The sequence below is a fragment of the Astatotilapia calliptera genome, chromosome 5 (genome assembly GCF_964374335.1).
Source record: "Astatotilapia calliptera chromosome 5, fAstCal68.1, whole genome shotgun sequence".
Taxonomy (NCBI): Eukaryota; Metazoa; Chordata; class Actinopteri; order Cichliformes; family Cichlidae; genus Astatotilapia; species Astatotilapia calliptera.
In genome coordinates this window covers 6,406,619-6,418,102 of record NC_137426.1, presented here as the reverse complement: position 1 = coordinate 6,418,102, position 11,484 = coordinate 6,406,619, and the positions used below count along the sequence as shown (strand labels likewise).

Genomic DNA, 11,484 nt, shown 5'->3' with positions numbered 1-11,484 from the left:
TGGGAAATTGATTTTGAGATATCACACTGCAGGATGTATGAGTGCACCTGCGTTTATGGATGAGTGCAGTATGAGTCACTAAATATCTAGCAATACAAGTTTACCAGAATACACTGTATTATACCACAAAGACAAATCAACCACACTGGATGGATTACTATATCATTTTTCTAAGGGAATATACTTTGACAGGGTATGTACATTTTAGGTTGCCTGCCTTAAATTATATTCACACTAAAAGCAGGTGTAATTTAATACAGATATGAATGTAAATGTTCTCTATTATAAAACTAGGCCACACTGGTGAACTTTGTTGTTTGTATGTGTTTTCCCTCCATCTCTAGATACACGAGTGGACAAACGTACGAGCATGAATGCATGATTACACAAGTGTGTGTAAGCGCAATCCTGAACATGTTCATGTGGGGGTGTACATGTATGTGTTTGTGTGTGGGTTTAGTTCTTTGTCGAAACAGACAGGCAGAAGTCTCCAGCAAGGAGAAAAATGTGCAGCTTGAAAATATCTGTCTTGTTCTGACATGTCTCATCATTTTCTGCTCTGCGCAAACTGCCTCACTCCAGCTCACTCATCTACCAAAAAGCCTGACAGCAGCAACGTGCATGCTCCTAAATGATTAAATAAGACAACTTGAAGAATCCAAAATGCTTGAAATATCATATCATTTAACCTCCTAGTAGTTATCTCTAATGACAAAAGCTTTACCTAAGTGTAAGAGCACTTTAACAGATACATCAAAAAAGGATTTTTAAAAAGTCAGCAAAAATATGGTGAATAACTCATTTGTGAGCAAAAGGGTTCTTTTACTTGACAAGTACCAAGATGACCCACCAAACATCTAATGAATAAAATAATTAGCATGTATAGATTTTTTCACGTAAGAGTAAATGCTCAGATATAAATTGGTTAACTAGCTCTTCAAAAATTCAAATTTTTTCATTGTTGCTGTTAAAAACAACACAGTTAATCAGTACCACTGTCTCCTTACTTAACCTCCGAGGGGGGCATCTTCCTTACTGTCTTATCTACATCTGATACCAGTTTCGCTGAAGTGTTCTCTTGAAAGCAAGTTATGCCCATGCGCTTTATCTCCTTATTCTCATGTTTCAAATGTTTAAATCTGAGGTGTCATTTCAGTGATATCACCATAGTGAGCTACTTGAAATGATTTTTCCTTGTTTTCCATACTCAAATGAGTAGTTAGGCCAAGCTAAGGAGCTTTGAGAGATAAAAGTAAAAAGTGACTAGAAAAGATTCAGTCTAGTTGCCGGTTTAACAAAAACAAAAAACAAACAAGCAAAAAAAGTAGACTTACTTTCTGTGCACTGTGCCAAAAAGATTGCTCGTGATAAGAATATGTCTTCCAGATAGTAAACTAAGAATAGTAATAATGCTGAAAGTTGCCAAATACTGGATTCAAGGACATAAGGAGACAGCCTTGAATGAGAGATCTATGATATTTGAATCAGTTAAGAGTCAAATTTTTACAGGCAGCGTCACAGAACTTCATGAGTAAACAAATTATGAATCTACAAAGCTGAATTTCAGGAGGTCTAAGTCTACCTCTGCTTGACAGTCTTTTCTCACTAAAAAGACACTGGAGCATAGTCTACTCCTGTGGAGCCACATGTCCTTGCTGACTTGTAATCAAATCTCACTGGTGCTTTTATATGTCAAAATGTGGTTCCTGCTTTCTCGTGTTTGCTCAGGAATGACTTCAACAACTCTTCTATGTAATTAGTGTTCTGGGAAGATGCCATGATAAAGGTGTTTCACTCTGGCCAAGACTTGAGAAAGCATGCAGTCTGAGGTTAAAATTGCTTATGGGTGATTCTCTGCAGACATAAAAGGGATGAATTATACTTTTACATTATGATGTTTTCCAAGGTTTTACATATCAGGTCATTAAAAACATCATTTAGTCCTCACCAGATCCAAAAATGACTTAAATATTGCCTCAGATGAACAACAACAACAACAAAAAAAACATGTAATATTACACCATCTAATTATTTATTTATCAAAAACTAAACCAAATGCAGAAACGATATGTGAAAGACTAAGTATACCAACTGAGTAACTCGTAGAACCAGCTTTACAATTAGAAGCAATAACTTGAATAACTTGAAATAATAATTTCGTTAGAATTAAATCAGTCTCTCACATTGTTGTGGGTGAATCTTTGCCTGCTCTTCTTCACAATGTTTCATTGGTTCATTGTGGGCATCTGTTTATGCATAGTTCTCTTAAACTCCTGCCACAGCATTTCAGTCAGGTGGAGGTCTGGACTTTGGGCCATTGCAACATCTTGTTCCTTTTCCTTTTCAGCCCTTCTGTTGTAGTTGTTACTGTGCTTGAGATAACATTGCATAGCTCAGTTTTACTGTCGAACAGGTTACATTTCAAACAAGAATACTTTGGTATACAAAGGAGTTCCTGATTGACTCCATGACTGCAAGGGGCCCAGGTCCTGTGGTTGCGAAAAACAAGCCCCAAACATCACCCTTCCACCACTGTGCTTGACAGTTGGTTTGAGGTGTTTGTGATGATATGCTGTGTTTGCTTTTCTCCAACTGTGGTTCTCTGTATTATGGCCAAACATTTCCACTTCTCTTCTGTCCAAAAGGAGATTGTTCCAGAAGATTGCTGCAGGGACTTTACCTTAAAACATAAAGAGCTTAACCAGAAGTAAGAACTGAAAGGTTTGTTTGTTTGTTTGTTTGTTTGTTTGTTTGTTTGTTTTGTTTGTTTTGTTTGTTTTGTTTGTTTCATTTTCTTTGAGAACTGGGGTGAATTTGCTGGGACAAATTTCCCCTGGAAACATTGACAACTGTCTTAAATGTATTCCACTTGCAAATTATCTTTCTTACTGTAGAATGATTGAGTTTTGATTGTCTGGAAATGGTCTTATAACCCTTCCCAAATTGTGCAACATTAATTGCTTCTCTAAGATCATTGTGGATTTCGTTACACCTTGGTAGTTGCACTAACGCACAGCTAAATACTTCAGACTTTAAAACTGGCAATACTAAGGAAGCGGTCACACCTGCTCGTTGTACAGTCCATTAATGGTGCCACTGTGGTGGAAATGAAAGTAAAATGTCCCCTGAACTTAACTGCATCTCAAAACTAACTTATTTTACATTATAACACAGTGATTTACAGGAAACACATTAACTAACCACTGCATGCCATTGGCTATCTTATTTGACAGACATTTTTATCTGCCTTGTTTGTTCATTTGTTTCATCAGAGAAACAGAGAACAGAAAAATATTGTTGGTTATTTTTGCTCAGCCACATTATTATGGTTATTGCCATTGATTAATTAGATTTCTGGAAAACTGAATACTCCACAACTTATGGTTCACTTATCATAATAGTGTTGTTGAAACTGCTCTTAAATAAGATGTTTTTCTCTATACTTGTTTTTCAGATGTCATAGTGTAGCAAAGGGTGCTTACACCATCACCAAGAAAGACCAAGGAAAAGACTTCCTAGTGAAGTATTTGGCCGATTATTGCACTTAAATTGTTTAAAAGACACCAAGGCCTCAAACTAGTTTGAAAGGTCCAGTTGTCTGTATTGTTAGCATTCATCTGTCAGTCAAAACTAATATTAAGCCTTACTAAACTAAACTAAACTAAACTACTGCACATTAACAGCAACCAAAACCATTCTTTATTCCAGGCTGCAAACATGCCATTTCCTTCTAAAAGGATACGGTTAAAAACACATAAATTACTGTCTCCATATTGTTTTTGAAATCCTAAGTGTTCAACACATGATGATTTCTCAATCATGTAAACTGGTTGCAATCTAGACCGATCATTACAAAGTTATTATTTCTAATCTCCTGTAGTTTACCGCGCATAAAGCAATGCCACACTTTGCAGTTTTTGGTTGTAATTGCCAGATGGGAGGAAATAAGGAAAGTGATATTAGTCTTTCCAGTTTTCATCTTGACAGAAAGAGGAAAATCAAGTAGGAAATGCCTGTGGTTGTATATATTTGTATAATATACACATTTTTACCAAAAACCTAAACAGGATATTGGAGTGAAAAAGGTATTAATTGAAAAAAAAAAACACAAAACCAAAAGTAAAATTTAAAACCAAACAAAATATCCAGTTCACATGACCATGAAAGCACGTGTAAAGCACCTACTTACAAACAGCAATTGTGCTCATCTTCTTTTGTCAGTAATTATGGACCATGTTTATGCATGTCCATCCATCCATCCCATCCATTCGCTTCCGCTTATCCTTTTCAGGGTCGCGGGGGGCGCTGGAGCCTATCCCAGCTGTCATAGGGCGAGAGGCAGGGTACACCCTGGACAGGTCGCCAGTCTGTCACAGGGCCAGACAACCATTCGCACCTAGTGGCAATTTGGATTATCCAATTAACCTATCCCCACAAGTTGCATGTCTTTGGACGGTGGGAGGAAGCCGGAGTACCCGGAGTGAACCCACGCAAACACGGGGAGAACATGCAAACTCCACACAGAAAGACCCCAGCCTGATGGTGGAATTGAACTCAGGACCTTCTTGCTGTGCGGCAACAGTGCTAACCACCGTGCCACCGTGCTGCATGTGAACAGGAAAATGACAGGTAGAAAAAAAACAAACAAACATTTTCTTCCTGCACATTTCAAGAAGAAAATTCACTTTCAGCTCATGTGTCAGAGGAAGAAAACTGTGGTGTGGTCTACAGCTTTTGAGGAGCATAGATATGGAAAGTACTTTTTAAAAATTTATTTTTAAGCACAAAAGGACAAGAGCATGAAGGTAAAGGGCAAACTGCATCAGGACAAAAACAACCACATTATACTGCTAACAAAACTTATGCAAGCATCTGCACAGACACCATGCTAACACAAAGCTAGCCAAGAACCCAGAGTGATGTTGAAGGTGATTCCAAATAAACCCTTTGATGATGTTTACTTGTAAATTTGTTTAGTGGAGAGCCGGTAAATCACGAGGAAGGCAGTATAATAGCATCTTGCAAGTGATATTTGTGGCTACAGGCCCACATATTATGTTGTTGTCTATTAAAACTTGCGTACAAATTTAAAAATGCTGATATAAAAATAAAAATTGTCTAAGGGCAGAAAGTAGATAAATATGCTATGTTGTACTATAATAAAAATTAGTAAGATATTCAATGGTAATCATCATTCCAACTGAGTGTTGCCAAACTGTAATTAAATAACCAACTGGATCATATAAAAAAAAACATTCCTGGAATGGCAGTCGCCCACAGTGTCATCTCCACGTTCTTCCTTAAGCTTGTGACAGTGACATCACAGACCAGCTGTTGGCATTCATCACCTGGCCACTATGCACACACACACACACACACAAACACATCTACAGGTAACAGTGTTGTAAAGCCTGTAAAAGGCAGACAAATGCTTGATCTACCCTGTCGCACTGAGCAAAAGTGAATAACAACAGAGTGCATGTGTTTAGAATTGCACATGTGCTCACATACGTACATGTGTCAGTGTCCACAAATGTGTGTGTGTGTCTTGGGATGTAGAGCAGCATGTACACATATAAACATCCTCCAGGCAATGGGAGTCATCCTGGGAATATTTATCTTTGCTGGTAATGCAAAGAGGCAGCCAACCTCTAATCTGGCCCTTAGCTATTTTCTCTGAAATCTCTGAAAGGGAGAGGGGGGGTTAGAGAGGAAGGAGGGAGACAGCAAAGTCAGTGGGGAAGTAAAGAAATCTCTGATATGGTGTAGGATGGAAAGACAATAAACTGGAGAGACAGCACTTGTCTGGTGCATGTGCATGTGTATTAAATGTGTGTTTTAGTTGACATCTTTGTGTCAGTATGAGTCTATGTGGATTGTAGGTGTCTTTGCATTTCTTTTAGGCATGTGTGTTCCGTCCGGTTAAGAGGAGTGACCAGAGGCTGGGTGATGAGACGCACTGGAGCCCTTGTGTTTTGTGTGTCTGTGAGCCACAATGAGATGGAGTAATGAATCGCTCTCTGTCTCTTGATATATATGTGTACATATATTGAGAGAGAGAGAGAGATAGATAGATAGATAGATAGATAGATAGATAGATAGATAGATAGATAGATAGATAGATAGATAGATAGATAGATAGATAGTGTGTGTGTGTGTGTGTGTGGGTGTGTGTATAGCAATGGCCATCCCCTACAGGCTGAGCTGGATCTCTCAGTGTGTGGCTGATTCGAAGTGAATGGCAGCGTGCCGTGTGGCTCCATCGTGGCCAAATGACTTCTGACACTCCTCGCCTTGTTCTTTGATGTATGAGGAAACAAGGCGACACACGCACACACACACACACACACACACACACACACACACACACACACACACACACACACACACACACACACACACACACACTGCAATAAGTGAAAGACCAACATTAAACTTCTAAACACAATCTCAGACATGCAGACACTGACAGATAAATACTAACAAACATTGGACAATTTGAAACAATGTCATTTTGGCTCCAGTTGCTTCTAATGGAAAATTCAGTGGAAAATTTGATGCTACAGAGACTACAAATGTAGAGCCATTATTCTGTTTGCCCTGATTTGCTTGTGTCTATTTACTGTACATGTGTTTTACTTTAACATCCCTGACCTGAAGGGCTTGAGGGAGAAAGATGCTAAGGGGATAGAATGCACGCAAGAGGAACACGACTTCCTGTATGCTTTACATGTCTACATAGAACATAGTGTGCATGTATGAGCATGTGGGCATCGTTTACACCTTGATGACTGACACTCTGACCACATGCACACTATTTTTCCAGGCAGTGTGTGTGTGTGTGTGTGTGTCCATTTGGTTTTATTTGGAGCTCTGTCATGTCACATACAGTCTGCTTGGTGCTGCACTTGTCTTTGCCTCAGGGTCGAAGTGTCCAAGACAAACACTTGATTTGACCGGGGCCATGTTTTTCTCGTAGACCACCACGGCTCATCTTTAGAGCTCAACTACTACAGAAATCATTTGTTTTTGTTGACTTTGAGTATTCCAGGGATTGGTGAATGTTGGTCTTCTTTTGCCTAAAAATGACTCGTGTGTCTGGGAAAATAAATATTAATAAAAGCAACAGAAAAACACCACGATGTGTGTTAAAAAAACGAGAAAAAGAAAAGCATGACATATGAAACATAAAGCATAACAATATGTTAGCCATGTGTCAAACAAGTGAAGAAAAGTAAACAGCTATACTGCAAAGCAACATATGCTCAAAATGTGCTTAAATAAGACAAAAACAGGTCAGGACAGTGTATCTACAGTTAAGTAACTCTGAAGTACAAGGAAGTTGTGATTCAAAATAAAAACAACCATGGATTAAAATAGTAGAAGGGACTATTTTGATGGGGCTTATTGCTTAAGGTAGTAGTGAGACGTGATCCAGAAAGTCGAGTTGGAGTAACAGACTGTGTTTGAAGGCCTATCAGCTGGAAAAATGTTGCACAACCATTAGTAAGACTCAAAGGCAGTAATCGTAATGACAGCTGTGCTGTCAAGATAACTGTCATAATAATGAAGGGAGAAATAGTAGAAATATCCTAAAAGTGTCCTTGCTTGGACAATGTAGCTCCATTCTCTATGAATGTAACTCGTGGATCGAATGTGGCCCGATAATAGGGAGGCGTAAACAGAAACTGCCACTGGGAATACAGTTATTATGTTGAATCAATTTAAAACAATGTATGGTATATCAAAAAGGATCAAAAACAAATCAAAGGCTACATTTTTTAAAGTAATGGACATAAACACTTCACACATGACTAATTATAAAGTTTTACATGCAAATCTGTTCACAAGTGTTCAAGGTGTCTCCAGATGCCTGGTGTAAGTCTCTGCAATAATTAAGCTCATTCCATAATTTTCAAGCATGTCTGGAGTCACTGCAGCCACTGCAGTTGTTATGCTACCTACTGACAACCAGGTCAAACTCACGAATCCCCACTTTCTCACAGTACATGTTTTGATCATAAACGGCTGTGGAATCAAAGACGTCTGAAATTGGCAGATTATTTTTGATACACCCTGTATTATACCAACATTTTGGTAAGCAGGTAATATGAGCAATAATAATCTTGTGGCTACATGCCTTAAATGCAGTTTTAAATGCAGTTCTTGCTCCTTCTCAATTTAAAGAGAGCTATGTGAAAAGTGATTTCATACAATATACGAATACATGTGAGAAAAAGCCTAAATGTACATTTCCAGATCATATGCAAATAATTCTTAAGGCACACATAAACCCCTAATTATTTATTTGGTGAAAAAGTGTTCAACTGTCTAACATATTCAGAGCTTATTTTTTATTATTCTAATGAAATAATTACGGAAATCGACTGCGTCTTTAGCATTTTGGGACATTGTAGTTCTCCAAAACAGTGCTCAGTTTTGGATTGTATCTTCAGTGCTCTCTGTGCTGCAGCTGCCTCATTTTGTGTTTGTTTTACCAGCAGTATGAACGGGATTAGAAGTGTGTGTACAGAATCTCTCAGTCATCAAAATCCTTTAACTGTATTCACTGACCCTGCTCACACACACACAAGACTCCATACACTTCAGAATGTAGTGTTCATACAGAGTATTTATGCATGTGTGTGTGCATGTTTCGGTATTAAAGACACATTGTGATTGGACTGCATTTTCCTGGTATGTCTGCTCTATTTTTCATTTACTGTGTATATATGGGTGCCTGAGTATGTGTACAATTTTGTGGTTTGACTCCATTATGTCTGTGAATATGAAGTAATTTATACAGTTTGAGCAATAAACACAAATACCAGCTTGATGTGGTTTTAGAGGAACTGACACCAGTACAGCACAGTTACTCACACAACAGCAGTAATCACACAAAGGAAAAAATCCTGCAATCTTTGTAAAAAATGGCCACTAGGAGAGCAGAACTGTGGTCAATACTCAAAAGTTAATGTTTCGCTATATACAAAGGTCTCCTAGTTCTGAAAAATGGTCTCAATTCTCAATAATTGGGAGCCAAGAATGAAAAAAAAAGATCATCAATATTCACAAACAGCAGTCATGATAAACAAATTAGCAAAAACACACCACTGAGCTGGAAACAATGTCCTCACTGTTACAAAGAAGCTGCCTCATCTCAGAAATAAATGTTTGGTCCTGAATAAAGCAAAACACACTAACCAATTTAGATCATTTCTGCTTGATTTTAGTTCGATCATGATTGCCAGTTCTTATTTTACCTCATCTAACCAGGATATTATGCAAGAATCCAATATGTGATGTGTTACGTCTAAGGGCAAATTACAAACTTGTCTCTTTCAGTGACTATCACCCAGACGAGGACTCTACATGGCTGCCCTTCCCTGCAGCCTACTGTAACCCATCTCTACCGAACAGGGAAGGAACATTGAAGAGTTTAAGAACAACAATCAATAAAAACATAAATATAAACATAACATAAATAAATAAACAATGATCATCTATGCTGTGAAATTATAGAATGAAAGGAGGATCTCATAAAAGAGGCAGCTTTTATTCCCCCAGACTTAGTGAGAGATATGTGGAGCTTTAAGGGATAATATCCACTCTGACACTGCTGATGTCATTGTCAAACTTGCCTGCCTCTGCTCCTCCAACTCACACAAACATATACCCACCACACACACACACACACACGCACACACACACACACACACACGCACGCACGCACGCACGCACGCACGCACGCACGCACGCACGCACGCACGCACGCACGCACGCACGCACACACACACACACACACACATCCCTCCAGCCTTCTGTTCTTACCTCTCTCCCTCCTCTTCTACTCTGTGCCCCTGGCTTTACAGACGAGCTCTGGATTAATTAACCAATTAGAAGTGGAGCCCCTGGGAGGCGTTTGAGGGTCCAATCCCCTTGTTGTCATTAGACACACATACATGGCCTCAATTAGGCAGTGCTGTGATAGGTCTCATTGACTGGAAGATGCATCTCCAGGAGCAGTGTTTGTCTCCCCCCTTGAGTGACTGAGTAGGTGAGTAACCTTTTAATTTAATTATCATTATTATCCTGATGTCCACTGTTTCTGCCTCCGCTAACCCCTCCTCTTGCCCTACTCATTTCCCCCGAGGTGCAGCTCGATTCAATTATATCGGAATCCCCATATTGAAGATTTTGAGCATCACTGTCTTTTCTCTTCTATGTTGTCTTTCTTTCTGCAGAGATCAATGTCCTCTCCGTAGCTCTAAGCAACAGGCATGTCAACTTTGTGTCTGTAAATTTACAGAAAGTCTGTCTCACACTGAGCCCATGCATTGTTATTGGTCAGGAACACAGAGGGAGAATAATGACTAAATGAAAGGATAAAAGGAAGAATCTATATCCTACCATGTTCATATGTTTGTAAGGTTCTTTCCCACCTTCTTAACTTGACTGACAGGGGCTGGATACTTGAGGACTGAGTGTACACTACAGTATGCTGTGTGTCAGCACTGATTGGCCTTATTAGGACAACACCGCAGACGGCCACAGACACAGCAGGGGAGTGTTGATGCTGCTAGAGACAAGACAAGACAAGTTCACCACTTCTCATCATTTACTCATTTGTCTTTTCACTTGGCCAGCAATCACAGCTGATCTCTACAGTATGTAACCATAACGGCTAAATGACAGCCTAACCTTTTGGTCACCAGGGGACACTAATGCAAGACTCTCAGTTTGTTTTGCTAGCATACTGAGCCCCACAAAATGTTTAGTATGTTGTAATGAGGCTCCAGTGGGCTGGTTAATGTTTTCATACATAATGTTGAGGCCTACAAAAATGAGTCATAATAAGCTAATCTTCTCAAAGTTGAAAGCCTGTCTTCACTTTGCATGTTGCTATGGCCCAGCCCCCATGCCACAACAAAAAAATGAAAGGACATGACAGTGAAAGATTAAACTGAGATATTACAAAATAAACAAAAAAGCAAACTGAAAAATGTCTGTTCATCAGTGGTGTTGGTGTGTGTGAGAGAGAGACAATGGGGAGACTGCCAGGTGTTGAGAACCTAAACTAAAAGAAAATCAGAACCGACAAAGAGTGTGCTATCACCAAAATGTGCTGGAGGGCTTTTATCCTGGTTCCCAGAGCAGGTGTGCCAGATCAGCTGTTTACCCCAGCTGAACTTTGCCATGAGTGGTTTGGAGACACCCATACAGCCAGAGTTGTCATTCCCATTGCTCCGCAGACCCCATTAAGCAGGGCTGCCATAGTGTTTTAAAGGCTGCCTACAAAAAAGAAGACATTTTTGAACTTTTATTGAGACACTATTTCACTAGAATATTAATATGCTAGAATATTAAAAACAGATGCAAATAATTTAAGCTATGTGTTGTTATACAGCAGTAAGCTATACAGCAGTAGGCACACCTGTTGTTGGTGAAAGGAAATATCCACACACACACAGGACACAACAAGAG

At 39.2% G+C, this 11,484-nt stretch overlaps 1 long non-coding RNA gene across 1 annotated transcript; it reads left to right on the top strand.

Annotated features, from left to right (window-relative positions):
• Positions 1 to 4,306: 4,306 nt before the first annotated feature.
• On the top strand, positions 4,307 to 11,003 carry LOC145428841 (uncharacterized). The gene is made up of 2 exons (XR_013909175.1): positions 4,307 to 4,629; positions 9,873 to 11,003. It is a non-coding gene; the product is annotated as an uncharacterized LOC145428841 (long non-coding RNA).
• Positions 11,004 to 11,484: the final 481 nt, after the last annotated feature.